This window comes from Myodes glareolus, chromosome 14 (genome assembly GCF_982192425.1).
Source record: "Myodes glareolus chromosome 14, mMyoGla1.1, whole genome shotgun sequence".
In the NCBI taxonomy this organism is placed as follows: domain Eukaryota; kingdom Metazoa; phylum Chordata; class Mammalia; order Rodentia; family Cricetidae; genus Myodes; species Myodes glareolus.
Window position 1 is genome coordinate 61,523,576 of NC_142039.1, and position 17,354 is coordinate 61,540,929.

The following is a 17,354-nucleotide window of genomic DNA, read 5'->3' on the forward strand; positions in this document are numbered from 1 at the left end:
GAACCTCTCCCTGGAGCAGGGCTGTAAGCTGCCACTCTTACTACGACCTGTGGTATTTCTTGGCCCCTATTGCCAGAACCCTTTTCCATCCGAGCTGTACCACTTAGTATCCCTCGGCTTCTGACTGCCAGGATCCCTTTCCATCTGAGCTCCAATGCTTACAGTCCAGATGGTCCAGATATTGTGGATACCTGGAAACCATTACTCTGTAGCATGTGCTCATTCACCTGTGGGAAATTCTTGCAAAGGATTTGTAAAGCATCAAACACTAGTAATTTTACGCTGGACATAGATGCATTGGGCCCTGGAGAAAATTCACTATAGTGAAAAATGGTTACCCAGAGGAAAGGGCCAGGGAATTTCCTCTAGGGTCATGAGTGACAAAAATTTTAAGATGATTATAATCGGGGAGAAGTCATTTGCCTGTCTGTGATTTTTTTTTTTATCTTTATATTGATGACAGGGCAAAAGGTAATGCCCTGGGCGCTACCCAACCTGACTTGGAAGTGATTAACAGCCAGGACTCTTGTAGTGGAAAAGGTAGGCACACAAGATGCAGTTAAGGCAATAAAGAAGATGCAATGTTTGGCGGTGAGCTGGGATGCTGAGCTGACTGATAAGGAGCTACTGCCTGTCTCTTCTGCAGAGACCACTTACGAGACATGTGCATGCACTCATGAGTCTACCAGGTTCACACACATGTGCGTTCACAAGTGTAAACCCTGATGGACAGGTGGAAGCAATTTCCGGTGCTGCATTCTAGGCTCCTTCTGTCTTTCTTGAGTTTCCTCCCTCTGTGGCTAGGGAGATGCTCCATGACATCAGGAAATGTTCTTCTTAAACTTCTTTTCTATCAAGTATTATAAAGTAAGTTAGCTAACTCCCTACCAAATGACCAATTAGATGGTTTGATACATCCACCTACAGCTTATATAGCTCCAATAAATAATCCTGTAATGTAGGAAGACAGCGGAGAGGCAGAGAAGGAAGCATTAGATATGTAGATCTGACTGCCCACTTCTGAGAAATTAAAAAGTAATGGTCCATTTTCAAATGTGCCCCGAGTCAGGCTTGGTCCAGCTACCTAGGAACAAGAACAATGGATCCCTGCTGGCTCTGCTATTCCAGCTGCTTCCCCAGGCACATTAGAAATTCAGAATATCAAGTATTGCCATCCAGCCTTGCCTAAGGAACTGCAGACATGATAAGATGTGCATTATCATGGGCCTGAAAAGCATTAAGATAAACAAGGTGTAAAAATGTAGAGATAAACCCACACAAGGGTTTTTTTTTTATCACCTAAGTGGTGGATGAGATGTAAGATTGTACACCCCACCCCCAAACCAAGGAGGGACCTACATTCAGGGATCTAATAACTGTTCTTTGCACACCTGCAGTGCACCCTGCTATTTTTATCTCTGTTGGTGGCACATGGCTTTGCAAGTCCTAAAGGCAAGTCGTAAAATATAAACTTCCGTGCTTTTGCTACTGAGTCTCCAGTGCTTGTTGTGTGTGTGTGTGTGTGTGTGTGTGTGTGTGTGTGTGTGTGTGTGTTTCTTCATTTAGTGTGTGGATGGCTGATAGGCATCTGTCACTGATTGACTGATAGGCATCTGACATTGGATGATTGATAGGCATCTTTATTTGGCACGTGAGGGAGTCAAAGAAAGTAAAGGGTGCTAAGTTTCATGCCCAATATCACAGAAAAAAAATTGTAGAAGGTCTAGTGTAGAGCCGAGAGCCACTTAAGAACATACAGGCAATGATCCCTTTTCAGGCAATTACTATGCAATTATTGTGTAGACCATTTGCTGCAGAGCCAAACTTATTTGACGTAAACTGTGAAGTTTCAATTCCTGGAATCTTGTCTACCCATTGCCCCCTATTATTTTTATGGGGTCTTGCTGGATGGCCTGTGCTAGCTTCAAACTCCTGGGCCCAGGTAATGCTTCTGTCTCAGTCTCCCAAGTAACTTGAAGCACAGGTTCATGCCACTGGACACAGCTTCTCCCCACTACGAGACAGAGTTCATTCCTTATGCGATCACAAGAGTTCTAGAGTCTATAAGAGAACGTAGCTCATGTAACGTACCAGTTACACAAAGATGGAGGGACATAAGTGCTCGTCCCAATTACCTCAAATCGAACAGGAATTTTCTTAGTTACTCACCTTAGCTCAAACAACATTAATGACTGCCAAGAATAAAAACCTCGAACCCCCTAATTTACAGCTATGTCATGGATCCCCCACGGCATTTCCTAGGCTCTGGTCAAAAGCCAAAGCTACTCCATCCCATTGTAAGTCTACTGAGAAGGGTAGGAATGGGAAAAAATGCGTGAGGCTTCTTAGAGAAGAGGATTAAGGCCAAATATAATTGAAGCGGGATGCAATCGGAACATGCAACAACTGTTATTTTAAGGAAAATAAATTCATGAGATTCAAATCTCAGCATGACAGAAAAAAAGTGATTTTTTTTCACATTTTCCACAAGATGTTCAGCAAGATGAATCTGTCAAGAAGTGGGGGGAAAGGTCACATGAAGGCTGACAGGAAGTCATGGATAGAATTTATTCTGTCATGTGGAATCATCTCAATTAAAACACAGCTGGAAGGTTGCCGTTTAGACTCACGTCTTCTGGGGATCTTTGATATGAGGCATTGACAGGGCCTGTTTATTTTATAGGAGCATCTGAAATATTCCCGTCAGCCTGAGATAATTAATGTATGAAATGGTCCATTGGCTTTATTTTGACAGGTGCTGTCTGAAATATATGGGAACTTGGTAAACATCTTAGTGAGTCCCTTGGGATATCTAAGGTCTGCATTATTCCATTGGATAGTGCCAGGCATAGGGCTCTGCCATCTGCCACATGGAGGAACAAGGAGCTGCAGGCCAGAGGAGACCTTTGTGAAGACTCCTCTGAGTGGCAATAAACAATCGGTTGTTGGGAAGAACCTAGTAGGGTGTTATTAGTTACTATTCTAGTTACTATTCTTATCTCCAAGGCCAAGTGCTAATAAGAAGAAACTCAAAAGATGAAGGATTTATTTTGGTTCATGTTTTGGGCCAGAGTTCACAGTGGTGTAGAGGGTACAGAGTTGGGCATAGCATATCCCTTTGGTAATAGGAAGCAGAGAGGAGGAGACTGGGTCCTAGCTCATTTCCCCTTCTTTCTTTTTCTTTAGTCCTGGACCCTAGCTCATGGCATAGATCCACCAATTCCTGGTGGGTCTTCTTCCCCTTTGTTAATTCTCTCTGGAGATACCCTCATAGACACAACCAAATGTCAGGCTAACCTCAAACTCCTGGGATTAAGCAATCCTCCTAATGTCCTGATAATTCTGTCTGTCTGTCTATCTTTCTTTCCTTTTAAAATTTTTTTGTTATTCTCTCTCTCTCTCTCTCTCTCTCTCTCTCTCTCTCTCTCTCCACACACACACACACACACACACACACACACACACACACACACACACGTGTATATATCAGAGACAGGATCTCTTTAGGTAGCCCTGACTGTCTTGGAACTCAAATCACTGTGCTTGGAACTCAAATCACTGTGTATACTAAGCTGGCCTTTTGTTATTCTCTCTCTCTCTCTCTCTCTCTCTCTCTCTCTCTCTCTCTCTTTCTCTCTCTCTCTCTCTCTCTCTCTCTCTCTCTCTCTCTCCACACACACACACACACGTATATATCAGAGACAGGATCTCTCTAGGTAGCCCTGACTGTCTTGGAACTCAAATCCCTGTGCTTGGAACTCAAATCACTGTGTATACTAAGCTGGCCTTGAACTCACAACAATGCACTTCCTGTACCTCTTGAATGTTGGGACTAAATGTGTCTGCCAACATGACAGGCTAGAAAATGCTTCTTAATTTGGTTAAAGTATCAATCAAAATCAACCAACCATCAGAGACATGGAGGGTGGAACCGACAAATTGTATTCAGGTGCAAGAGTTGAGCACAGTGGTAGGTTGATCAGTCTGTCCTTGTGGGGCAAAGCACTGATTCATTAGAGAGGTTACCAATTTCCAATGTGTGCATACTTCTTCCAGGGCTGACTTCAATTAATTATAAAATATTTGATTCTGGGTATAGCATGGTACTGGGGTCTAACCCAAGGCCTCTTGTATCCTGGGCAAGCATTGCACCTATACCTTAGTTGCTGTGTAGTTATTAGTATTTTAATTAAAATATTTCTTTCTGGAAGGAGACTCAAGACTTGGGAAGTAAACAAAAATTTGGAAAGTTTAGGGAAGTCGTGAAACATACAAGATTCCCAAGACGGTAACTGCTAGAGAGAAAGAACCTCAGATAGGCAGAGCAGTTGCAAGTGGTATAAGTAGTTCTGGGGACACAGCTTTCTGACATGTCACCCATGTTAAGGGGGACTTTTTGGTGCTGCAGCTGCTTTTCAGTTACTCACGTTCTTGGAAGTCACCTCTCACTCATACTCCTGGAAGTAAACCTAATAAACCCACTCTTTCCCCAAAGCTAGACTTAGGTGGCATCATTCCTTTGGTCTGTTGCTAGTTCCTGACCTAGTGTAAATATTTGTTTATGTCTCCTCAGGAAAAATTGCATAACATTGGCCCAGATTTTTTGAAAATTCAAACACTAATTCTGGTGAAACAGTATAAAGCTTCAATATGTGACTTGGAGAGCAGATATTGTTCAAAGAGAGATCAGGGATCCAAACTGAGAAAGTGCAGGAGCAGACTGCAGGCAGGCATGGAGCCTAGAAAACTGACCAGCAACTTTTCCTACTTAAAAATAACATCAGGGGTTGGAGAGATGGTTCATCTGGTAAGGGCACTTGCAGCCCAGCCTGACAACTTGAGTTTAGTCTCAAGGTCACTCACACATGGTAGAAGGGGAGAAGAAACTCCCACAGTGCTGTGGAAGCACATTCTGCTCCTTCAGCCAATAGCCTTTAAGATACCAGCCCACTTGGGGGGCATGGTCTCTCATAGTTTAAAATGCAGCAGAACTGTGCACCTGCAAATTGTCCTCTGACCTGTACAAGCACACATATACATCATAGCACCTATACCCCCCTCCACAGTTCCATACCAACACACACACACACACAGAGTTTTTAAAGATAAGAAATAATCAGCATATTTATCTATTTATTTAATTATTTGCATACATTTATTATTTATTGAACCTGGCAGGTAAGTGAATGAGATGTAGCTAGGATTTCTGGGGGAAAGTCAGGAAAGTGTATGTAGAGACTGAACAATTTTAGTGGTGTCTAATTTTGAATGTTCTAGTATGTGTCAAATACTGCATTTGCGTACCTTATTTTGATCTGCGGGCTGGGTTAAAGGGAAGGGAGCCAACAACAATGAAACAGGCATCAATAGGATGGTATCTAGTATGGATTCCCATGTCAGAAAGGAATGGGTGTGGAAGAACAGGTCGCAGGAATGGTGGCTGAAAGTGATGGCCATGTGGGGGTTTCTTTAGGCAGTCCTCTTTCCTCAGAGTATTGAAGTTCACTGAGGCTGTAACGGATACATTCTGAACTTAAGTAATCGCTTTTAAATCATAGAGAGACGTTACATGCGCTGATAAAGAGGCTCCGCCTTGAAATGCTCCCCCGACTCCACAGAATGAGATCATCGTCTGTATTATCTACAGATTGACGACAGAGGGAGTTTGGTTGGACAATGAGTTCCTGCGATCAGCTTATCGTCCCCTCCCACCCCAGTTCTAGGATTGCAAGCTTTTTTAGGTGGGTCCAGGACCATGTAAGAGTGTAGAAAGTTGGCCAAATTACAAACATGCTTGCATTCATTTCCCTTGACTCTTAGCTGAGGGTGTATGTGAGCCGCTGTTTTAACATCTTGTTGCTTGAATTCCCTGATGTGACGGTTTGTAACCTATAATTATGACAATAAACCTCACCTCAAAACCACTGGAAGCCAGAGAAAGACTGGGAAGGCATACTTCCTTCTGAGCCCTTCAATTGGAATGGGCACCAAATAAGGTTATTTTTTTTTTCTCATTAACGTACATGTTTGGTAAGCCACCTACCTCTTCATGAGGTGGGATACTTTCATGGCAACCAACAGAAAAGCCAAGGTATTATAATCTCATAATCAAACTAACATGAATGGAGTAACTCTGGACTTGCTGATTGAGGAACTTGGTGGCAAAGCCAGTTCCCCAGGAATGTCCTTTGCAATACCATCCTCGACATAACAGTCTTATTTTCAGTCTCATCTCCATGGAGATGGTAGGTAGCTGAAAACTCCAGAAATCACCCATTCACAACACCCAGGGATTAGAGAGAGACCTTTTCATGAGCTTGTTCAAATGTGAGGCGCACTCTTCCCAGAAGCCTCCAGGCCACCTCTCTGCACAGCTCAGCAGACGCGATGGCTTCGTAGGCTCATGAGAACTCCAGTCACAGACAAAGGTAACCACTGTGATTGATTGACGTCAATCACCCCTTGTCCCACATTTCATGGGGGAGGAATAGATACCAAATAAAATGGGACCTCTCTCAGGAATGAAGGAGATAACGACCCTTTTACTCACTATCAACAGTAGCAGTTACACAAGTGATCCCTAGGTATGCAGGGGATACAATAGAGTATATAAATAAAACATTTGGTGATAATAAATAAAAAATAAATTTATTTTAAAATAACTATTTGATATACATATAATCATATAATTTACAATTTACTAAAGATGAAGCAAATTTGCATACCAAGGAGATAGATGTACTTGTTTATTTTTACACGATGAATTAAATCTTAGTGAAATATTTGGTACTGCAGAAAACACAATGTCTTCAATGCTGACTAGCATTTTAATTTTATAATCATGTGTTCTGAGGTCACCACTTCACATGAATACTTCGTACAACATGGCAGAATTATACTTAAGGATGTTTTGGGTAGTCTATCTTTCTCCCTAGCCAACACTCATTTCATGATATAATTTTTTTGTGAGATCAAGTCAGCAACGCAAGCACCAATTTTAAAGCCAACCCCCCTAACATAACACAATAGGAAAATATGCTAATTTGATATTTACATCTCGAGGAATGCCACTCGGAAAATATTAAAGGTTTTTGTTTTAATGCAGCCGTTATGCTTCTGTAACGGTGAGACTCTTTGTGTGCATAGCAGAGAAGGCTTCAATTCATGACATGCAATCGTCTCAAATTGGAGCCAGATCATTTCAGATAACAACTGTTGGTCTGATGGGCAGGGCGTGGCATGATGACATGCACAGAACAAAGTGTACGTGATGCGTGTTCGGTATACCTGTTGCGTGTTCAGAACATCTCAGTGCTGAGACACAGAGAAGCATAGAAAGCCTGGGAGAAGAGATGCTTGAGGACTTGGATTTGATTCCAAATGGTGCATTCTCAGCAACCAGACAGAGGCGTAGACTCTTTGCAGACCCACAGGTAAACTATGAAATGGTCTCTAGGAAACTGAGGTGACATCTCATGATGGCACATGATCTAGTGGATTCTTTCTGCATTGGATTTCGAATTGATTTTTAGTCACTGTGTGTTCAGGAATCTTTTATGTGTCTCCGTTTTTACTGCTCCACATTTTGTTATGAACCCCAGAGTTTAAGGAGCTTTGTGTATATCACAACTTCAGTAAGTAAGATTCTAGTTTCTAGCAAGAAATGCAGCGCTTTTTGAGATCTTTCCCAGGGACACCGTACCTTCTGCATTTCTCAGGTGCATTAATTTAATATTTTAGTGGCATTAAAATTCATGACTCTAAGAAAATCTCAGGGCTGTAAGGTCCCGTTAGAGAGCTTGAGGTACATACTAGCCCTCTTCAAGACCTACACACACACCGTAACGCCCCCGATTCACTGGTGGGTGTGTGCACGTCCCGTTGCTGCTAATACAATCACTACCTTATGGCTCTAGTTGCCATAAGGACACTATCTTACAGCAGGGAGGCGGTGATTTAACACAAGGGGTCTGTTGGACAGTACCCCTTTCAGAGGCTCTGAGGGAGAACTGGTCCCATCTTCTTTTCAGTTTCCAGAACTTTTTTTTTTTAACTCATAGCTGTAGACAGACTGCATTTTCATTTCCCAGCCATCCAGATCCTATTAATCACACAGAGACTATATTAATTACAACACTCTTTGGCCAGTGACTCGGGCGCATTCCTAGCTAACTCTTACTTCTTAAATTAACCCATTTCTATTAATCTATGTGTCACCATGAGGCTGTGGCTTACCGGTATGTTCTGGCATATTTCTCCATCAGTGGCTACATGGCATCTCCTCAACTCCACCTACTCTCTCTCTTTCTCTGTTCAGATTTCCCACCTGGCTTTATTTTGCTAAGCTATGGACCAAACAGGCTTTATTCATCCTCCCATAAAAGCAGCACATATAGAAGGACATCCCACATGAGATAGCCCTGCCCTTCATCTTTAAAGCTACCGAGTTACCTGCCACCTCACACTGCTCTGACATTGTCTTTGGTGTCCCTTTTGTACTGTTGAGGGTTCCTGTAATTCCCATGGGGTTTCCTGGGTGGACGGTTCCCTCATCTGAAGACCACCTGGTCAATAATCTCAATTTCCCGTTGTCATGTGGCATAACAAATTCATAGATCTCAGGGGATCGAACTCAGAAATCTCAGGAGCGAAAAACATTATTCTGTCTGTCATAGCAGGTAGAAAATCAACCCCCTTTGCCTCCTGTATAATATTCATTTAATTTTACTTTGACATAGTATTTAAGACAAATCTGGCCTCAATATAGTCCTGCTTCAGTCTCCTAGAGACCATAATCTACACTGATTCTCTGCCTCTTTTTTTTTTCTTTTCTGAAGATGTCTCATTGGTGTCAGATCAAAATGTGTGAGTAAAGCCCTCTTTCCCCAGGATTTCTAAGCCTCCTTGTTCCTAAGCATTGAGATTTCTAGCCAGTCTCTTGCTACAGTCTTTCCATCCTACTGTATTCCACTTAGGGGTTGGACTGTGTGTGTTCATTTCTCCTCAGTGTGACTCCCTTGTCAGAATAAATCCATCGTGGAGCAGAGACAGCATGTTTTTCTCACGAATCTGTGGAAGCCAGACGCTAGGATGAAATTATCTCAACTATCCATCCTGACAGGCCATGCAAGATGCTGTTTGTGTTCTTACAAAGGGTCCCAGGTTATTCCAACCAGTTAGGAAGCGAGACTCAGGCTGGGAAGATAGCTCAGTGGGTGAACCACTGACTGAGCACACATGAGGGCCTGAGTCTGGATCCCCAGAGCCCACAAAAAGCTGAGCAGAGTAGTGTGTACACACCCTCCTAGTACTCCTTCCCCCAGTTTGGAGGTGCAGATGGAGAAATCCCCTAGTTAGCCTGCCATCAGCCACAGTAGACAGAGCCTGTCTTAAGCAAGGTAGAAGGTGAGGACCGTATCTGAGGTTGTCCTTTGACAGCTACATGCACCTTGTGGTATATGCGTGCCTTCAATCATATGCAGATATACACACAAACATATGTGTGCTCTCTCTCTCTCTTGATGGAGGAGGGTTATCTGTCTATTGTGTTATTTTCATTGGTCAATAAAGAGACTGCCTTGGCCCTTTGATAGGACAGAAAATTAGGTAGGCGGAGTAAACAGAACAGAATGCTGGGAAGAGGGCAATGGGGCAGACGCCATGGAGCCAGCCACCAGGTCAGACATGCTGAATCTTTTCCGGTAAGCCACCACCTCGTGGTGCTACACTAGATTATTAGAAATGGGTTAATCAAGATGTGAGAGTTAGCCAGTAACTAACTCTCTAGAGATAATGGGTGGGCCAGGCAGTATTTAAATGAATACAACTTATGTGTTATTATTTCTGGGGCTAAGCTAGCCGTGCGGGAGCCGGGCAGGACGAAAAGCAGGTCTGCCCGCAGTCCCTCACTACACACTCTCTCTCTCTCTCTCACACACACACACACACTCACACACACACATATTTTAAGCGATTCTCTCTAATATCTTCTCCACCTTTCTCAATCTCTGCCTTATTATTACTTGAACCACTCACAGTGATAAAACTGAAGACTCAGGAGGGGACCATCAGTACTCATAATGGGACTGCAAATACTGTCGGAAGGGGACCGTGAACAACCTGCCGCCCACACACAGACTTTGTATGTGGTCACCGTGGATTACTACCAGTCCTGAAAATCTCCAACAACGTCACTGCTTCACTTCTCATGAGGAGTCTGGTATTAGCCCTTAGTAATCTAACAATGTCCACTTAGAAGTTCAGGAAACTCAGGCCCCATGTCTCAGTCTAAATATTCTAGATCTTTAAATGACCTGTATTTAGCAAAATGTAGCTCCTTAGAGACTGACAGTATCTCAGGAAGCCCATAGCCCTCAAAGGATACACAAGATGAAACTCATTACCAGATTAAAAAGAACGTATTTGTTTGAACTCTGCTGATTTAATTTTCTGGAACTGTGTCTGGACTTGTTGAAGTGTAGCTTTATTTGTGGTTCATAATCTGGGAGTGAGAGAGTGGGTGTGTACCGACTTTCAACTACAACTTAAACTCCTCTCCTAGGCTGCATGGGGCCTGTCTTCATCAGTTTGGCTGCTCTAACAAAATGCCATCGAGTGATTGTTTTAAAAGCCACAGGATTTAAACTCTCTAGGTTCCTGAGTCTGAAAGTCTGATATCTGCTGCTTGATCAAGGTCAGGTCAAAGCCTTCTTCTGGGTTATAAATTACCCATTTCTTTTCCTGTTTTTTCAAGACAGGATCACTTTGTGTAGCCCTGGCTGTCCTGGAACCTGCTCTGTAGATCAGGCTGGCCTCCAACTCAGAGATGCACCCACCCCTGCCTCCCAACTACTGGGATTAGAGGTGTGTGTCTCCACACCCATCTATTATTCACTTCTTATATCCTCACGTGGAGAAGTGCAGAGACTAAGATAAGTCTGTCTTGTTTTTCTTATAAAGGCATAAATCCAGTCAGGAAGGCTCTACTCGGCTGGTCTCATCAATTCCTCATTAACTCCTAAAGCCCCCATCTTTTAATATCATCAGCGGTAGCAGGTAGCATTTTAACACGAACATTTTGTGAGAACATTTGCTTTACTTTTTATTTTTTGCGACACAAACTCCAACAAAACCCAGTGTGTTTCTACTTCCTAAACTAATCAGCTACAGACTCCCGGGATGCCGCGGGTCTCTAACTAACTAGGAAAATCACTTCAGGTATCTCCAGACAAAAATGGCTGACTTTGACAGCAAAAGGTTAGAAAGAGCAGGGGGTGCTGGCACGGCTCAGGGCTGTCAGTCAGAGCTGTTCCACCATTATTCCTATCATGTTCGCTCCTCTCCACCATTTCAATTCTGCGAGCCCTGTAATTACACAGCCGTGTGCATCCACGCTGTCAACAGGATCTTCTGAGTGAAATGTAGCTAAATAAGTGTAAATGAGGAAAGGGGCACAATCAAAGCCCGGTCTCTAGCAATCTCCTCCATGCTCTGGACGGCCTCACTCACATCCAACTGCTTGCTGATTCCTTGTCATTTCTTTTCCAACAGGAGGGCACTCTGCACTCACCTTGCATTTGAAGCTAATCCAGAACCAAAAGGAAGTGGAGGTGATTGGAAGCGGCTCCTACAACGTGGAAAGTCTCTCCTCTCTGTTGTACGCTTGTCAGAGCCAGCTCGCCGTCTTAATTTCTTCCATTTTTTTAAAGCTTGTGAAGCACAGGCGTCTTTTGTTCGCTGGTGGATCTTGTGGTTCTCTTAGTGGTCACAGCCTTTTTTGCTGGTCCTAGAAGATTTCTATTCCCCCGCCGTGTAGGTGAAATCACCACCTCTCCTAGAGACCCAGTTCCTAACCCTCCAAATACATTACCTCACAGGAAAGAAGGGATTCTGTAGATGTGATAAGTTAAGGATCTGTAGGTGACAAGATTGTCCTGGAATCAGAGTCAGGCCCAGTGGAATCGTGAGGCTCCATATAAGGGGAAGTGGGGAACAGAGAGTCAGGAAAGTCATAGACAGAAACAGAAGTTGGAATATTGCAAATGAAGACTGGGATTAGGTACTTTCTGGACTCAGAAACAGTTCTTCCCCCAGAGCCTCTGGAAGGCACGCAGCCCTTCTGACATTTGAGAGTAGCGTAGTACACTCCATTTCAGAATTCTGATCTCCTGACCCAGAGAGTTGCAACTCTGTGTTGCTAAAGGTCTTTTACAGATTTGATCAGATTTTTACCACCCAAATTCCTGTTGGGGTTAAATTCCTGTTGTGTATTAGGCATGAACAGAGATAAGTATCATCTGATGGTGTTGGGAGGTGGGGTTAATTAGTGTTGGAAAAGCCAGCAAAGTAGGTAGAATCACATGATTGCATCCCAGTGGGTTTTAAACTGAGGAGATGGGGAGGGAAGAATAAATTAGTTTTTTTCTTTCTTTTATGTACTTTAAATTATACTTGTTTTTTTTTTTCTTTCTTTCTCCCCGCTCCCCAGTAAGGACAATCTCTTTAACATGATTTATTTGAATGTATTTAACACTATTAATTTAAATTTCCCACCAGTGAAAAAAACTGCTTGCTGTTCACTTTGAACATAAATTCTCTAGATAGCATTTGTGTCTCTCTGGGAGCCGGGGACTTCTAGTTTGGTTTTGTTTTCATGTGGTTCTGGGGGTTGAATCAGAGTCTTTTACCTTCTAGGTCCTAGAATCTACATGCCTATAATTTAGGCACACATTCTACCACTGAGCAACACCCTAGCCAGGACTCTGATTTCCAGATCTGACACCAGTGGTTTGGAAGTTTCTGGTCATCTGGAGTTTCCCATCTGACCCCAATCTGGATTGCTAGGGATTTTCCTCTTTCACACGCATGACTTTTGAAAGCTTACGTTGTTTGCTTAGTTTTCTGGTTTCCCGAAAGAGTCCTAGTTTCCAGCTGAGAACTTCGGCTTTCTCTTGGCATCCCCATTTCCATCTTGAAACTGCTCCTTTGCTCCTGCCCGTGTACTTTCGGTGAATTAAAGGTTCTGAGGAGAGGAGGCTAAGGGAAGATTCTGTCCTGCTCGGGCGTCTTTGTTCTTAGTCTTTGCTTCTTAAGGTTTTTCATTCTCGTCTGTCTTAAAGGTTACAGTGACCTTCAGATACCAGCCAGCGAGTGAAAGGCCTTTCAGTGCCTTTCCCCAGCATTTTCCTTCTCTGAGGTGTGACCTGAGCATATTGCTATGCTGTACCAGCCATTATTGTGTGAAAGTAAACAACAGAAAAGCCAAATTCAATAGAGACAGTGTCACTGTAAATGCTGACAGTCACACACAGCGCAGGCTTCTCTTATAAAGGAGCTTGAAGCCTCTTCTGGGGAGACGCGTCTGCAATACCCTTCACCTTTTGTGGACTCCTTTCTTTCTTTCTTTCTTTCTTTCTTTCTTTCTTTCTTTCTTTCTTTCTTTCTTTCTTTCTTTCTTTTCCTTAACACCGAATATGTTGCTAGACTTTTAATGGATTCCTTTGTGTTTGGGGATAATTTTTTAAATTCTTTCATACCCTGAGAACATGACCAGTTGAAAACCAACTTTAAACTCCTTTGAGCTTTACAATTTTCTGCTTTGTTCCTTGCTCTAGAGATCTGTGAGCCAACGCCACCAATTGGCCTCAGAATGACCCTTTGTCCTCTCAAGTGTCAATAGCACCAGTCCATAGATAGGGAGAAAAATACTGCCAGAGTCGGGCAGACCAAACCTTATAGGAAGATGGGAGACTGTTAGTTGCTGATGCATGCTCCTCTCCCTGGGAAAATGTGAGCAATGTCCACCCATCTCAGCTGGGCACCAGCAATAGACCAAAGTAATGATTCCACTGAAGCCTAGACTGGTGAGTCAATGAGTTTATCGGGTTTTCTTACAGAAGTGTGGGGAAGTGGTTATTACAGGAGCTCGAGGGACCAAAATATCTGCATAACCTATGTGCCACACGAACACGGATGGCAACTCCCACCATAGCTGGTGCAGTCAGAGGAGCCCCCACATGTAGTTAACCATCCCCCCTGTATGAACTACCACCTCCTGGGAGCTCTTGCAGCTGAGGCAGACTTGTCCACATCTGGGAGGGGATGTAGGAAGGAGTGGTTGGGATCCCAGGTGAGGTTCTAAAGACCCATCCTGAGGGTGTCTTATAGACAGTAATAGCTGCTCTGATAAAGATGCTAATGGCTGGGGGATTCAGAAGCATCCCAACAACAACAGCCTACTTGCTCTACAGAATTGAGGACCAAAAGAGAGAGCAGAGCCACAAGCGTAAGCAGCTTTATGGAACAGGATATGATATCAAGACAGTACATCTATTATTGGAGAATTATGCATGTTCATGGCAGCGCAGTTCTTTGTATAGATTTTCTTCTCATTTTCTATTTTAAGAGCTAGAAAACTCAACGTTGTCTTGGAAGACTGTGTGCCGTATAAGAAGGAACAAAACTGAGAATTAGGAAATCCTGACTTCATGAACCATTGTGTACCATTTAAGTGTGGTTGTTACTATTAATAAGAACTGGAAGCGCATTCAAGTAAGCTTTTACTGTACGTTAGTTTGTTCAGTCCTCATGACAACCTGCTAAGAGAGCTATTGTTGCTATTATTATCCTAATACCATAGGAAGAAAATGAGGTTTTCGAATGACTCACTCAGCCTCCTACCTCTGAGTGACACTCATACCCAGGTTTGTACAATCTGAGAGTGGACAATAAAAATCCCTGCTGATGTTAACTGGGATAAGCGTCAGAACAATCCACACACAAATCATGAGCATCTATTCGATCCCTCTCAAAACCACCGGAACCAAGCATTTAACTCGAGAGTGAAAATAAATCAGAACAGTCACTTTGTTCAGCCTCCTTAGGCTTCAGCTATGAAAACTAAAGCCCCCAGCAAAAGACAGTTGTCCAGTAAACAACAGCTCAAGTTGAGGCCTTTTAGCATCTTCTCAGGGCAGACACTTGCAGGACTCTCTGAACTTAAAGATCAAGTGTTAGATTTATAGGACCCGTTGAGGATTAAAGAGCCTACTAACTGAGCCCTCATTACACAGTAGGTATTTCATAAGCAACACACACACACACACACACACACACACACACACACACATCATGCTTTTTCAAAGATTTATTTATTTTTATTTTATGTGTATGAGTGTTTATTCACATATATGTATGTGTACTATGTGTGTACAGTACCTATAAAGGCCAGAAAAAGGCATCAAATATCACCAAATTGGAGTTACAGGTGATTGGGAAGGGAACCTGAGTCCTCTGCTCTTAACTGCTGAGTCAGCTCTCCAGCCCCGCCCCTTGCCACTGAGTTATCTCTCCAGCGCCATGGAGAAACCATTTTAAACCAAGGAAATAAAGGTTCTTTCCTTAAGATATCATGCAACTGTTAATTCAATTCATTAAAACTTTGAAAAAAAAAGCCCAGAGAGATCTATTTGTACAAAAACATAGTAAATGGAAAATCAGAATGAAACATTACCAGCAAGTTAAAAACATCCCAGGCAATTAAAAAATAAGCAGACATATCAACAAGCTAATAGGGTTGTATCAGCCTCAATAGAATGATAGTTTTCCTTTATCACAGTGTCATGTTATGTCAAAACAATATTTTAAATAAATATCTGTAAAAAAAGAATGCAAGATAATCTTCAAAATATTTCTGCTTTCTATGATTTTATTTATTTTAATATATCTTATTTTTTACCTCTCTCTCTCTCTCTCTCTCTCTCTCTCTCTCTCTCTCTCTGTAAGTGTGTGTGTACACAAGTACCCATGGAGGTCATAAGAAGGCATTCAGATGCCCTGGAGCTGGAGTTATTTGTTTACTGCCCACTGTGGGCACCGGGATATGAACTCAGGTCCCTGATAGAGCCGGAAGCCTGCCAAACCGCTGAGCTATCTTTTCAGTAGCCCCCTTTCCTTTCCTGTAGCTACAATGAGAAAGTTCTCCCTGTCTTTTGACGGTCTGGTTTAGAGTCACCAAACACTGAACTTTATGACTAGTTTTTGTTTTTTATCCTTTGACATATTTTCAAACATTTTCCCCTCAGAGTTTCCTCCTGCCACCCCGTCCACCTTCCTTTGTGCATGCTGGCCTTGCTGTTGTGAGTGCCGTTCTCTCCCCTCGGCACCCTGACAGAGTCGGTATTCCCTGTAGGCCTCTCAGGGGTTCCTAGACCGGTTTTGTGCCTTAAATTGCCTGGCATTGATTGTACTCCTCGCATCCACTTCATGTCTTTTCTTTCACAATTGCCCATCAATCTTGTGCACCCCGAAGGCTGAGAAAGGCTTTCTGTTCATTAATTAATTGCCTTACCTTCCCCTCCCGTTGGAAAAAAAAAGTCTTATCTACACACAGTCTTAGCAAGAATATTGGATCTCCTCAAATTGACGGAAAGCTGAGCAGCAAAGACAGAAGGCAGGACAGAGTCAAAGGGCACTGGGTGCCTGCTTGGTCACGCTGGGGAGAGACACTGGATTTCAGATGTTTCTGTGCTCGGACTCCAGGTGAGAACCAGGGTTGATGACTGGGGTCTAATGTCTGCAACTAGGTTAGGAGTCCACATCCTCCCTACTGTGGGTGGTATGCTTGCCAGTCTTCTCTTACTGTAATGAAAAGCCCCAAATAATTAATTTATAAAGAGAAACTCTTTTGGCTCACAGTTTGTGTGTTCTGTCTGTGATGAATGGGCCCAATTGTTCTGGACCTCTGGTGAGAGATTCCATTGTGATATGAGTTCCCAGCAGAGCTAAATTGCTCACTCACGGTCAGAAGCAAAGAGAAAAGGAAGGGGGTGGGACCCCACTCTTCCCTTTAAGGGCCTATCTCCAGTATATCCAAGGTTCTCCCGCTAGGCTCCGGCTCTCAGTTTTCACAACCTCACAAAAGCATCACCTCGAGGACCAAGCCTTTAGTCTAAGGCTTTGGGAGTTTCAATACCCAGGCCACCGCAAATGGGGCAAAGACTTCCACGGTGATGCTCACACTGTCAAGATGCAAAGGACCGAGGTCCCCTACATAGGAACTAAATTTATGTCAACAGAGACAAAGCCAGTGTCCCCTGAACCTTTCAAGATGAGCTCCCCGTGTCACACGTCCCGGTATTACACTGTTATTCTACAGACTGCCCACCTCTGTCGAGTAGAAGTCACCTACCCAACTCTATTGACCTGGCCCATGTGAGGTCCCCTGTAAAGGGTGCTTTTCCTGTAAACATTTCCTTCATTGTCGATTCTCAAGCACATCTCCCTTCTTATCTCCTGGCAGCCCTAGCCCAGTCCACATACCACACAGTAAGGATGTTAACTTCCCCAACTGATTT

The 17,354-nt window shown here is 43.2% G+C and overlaps 1 long non-coding RNA gene across 1 annotated transcript; it reads left to right on the forward strand.

Annotated features, from left to right (window-relative positions):
* Positions 1-455: 455 nt before the first annotated feature.
* On the forward strand, positions 456-15,068 carry LOC148119885 (uncharacterized). Its single transcript, XR_015734941.1, has 4 exons — positions 456-540; positions 11,551-11,609; positions 13,614-13,862; positions 14,405-15,068. It is a non-coding gene; the product is annotated as an uncharacterized LOC148119885 (long non-coding RNA).
* Positions 15,069-17,354: the final 2,286 nt, after the last annotated feature.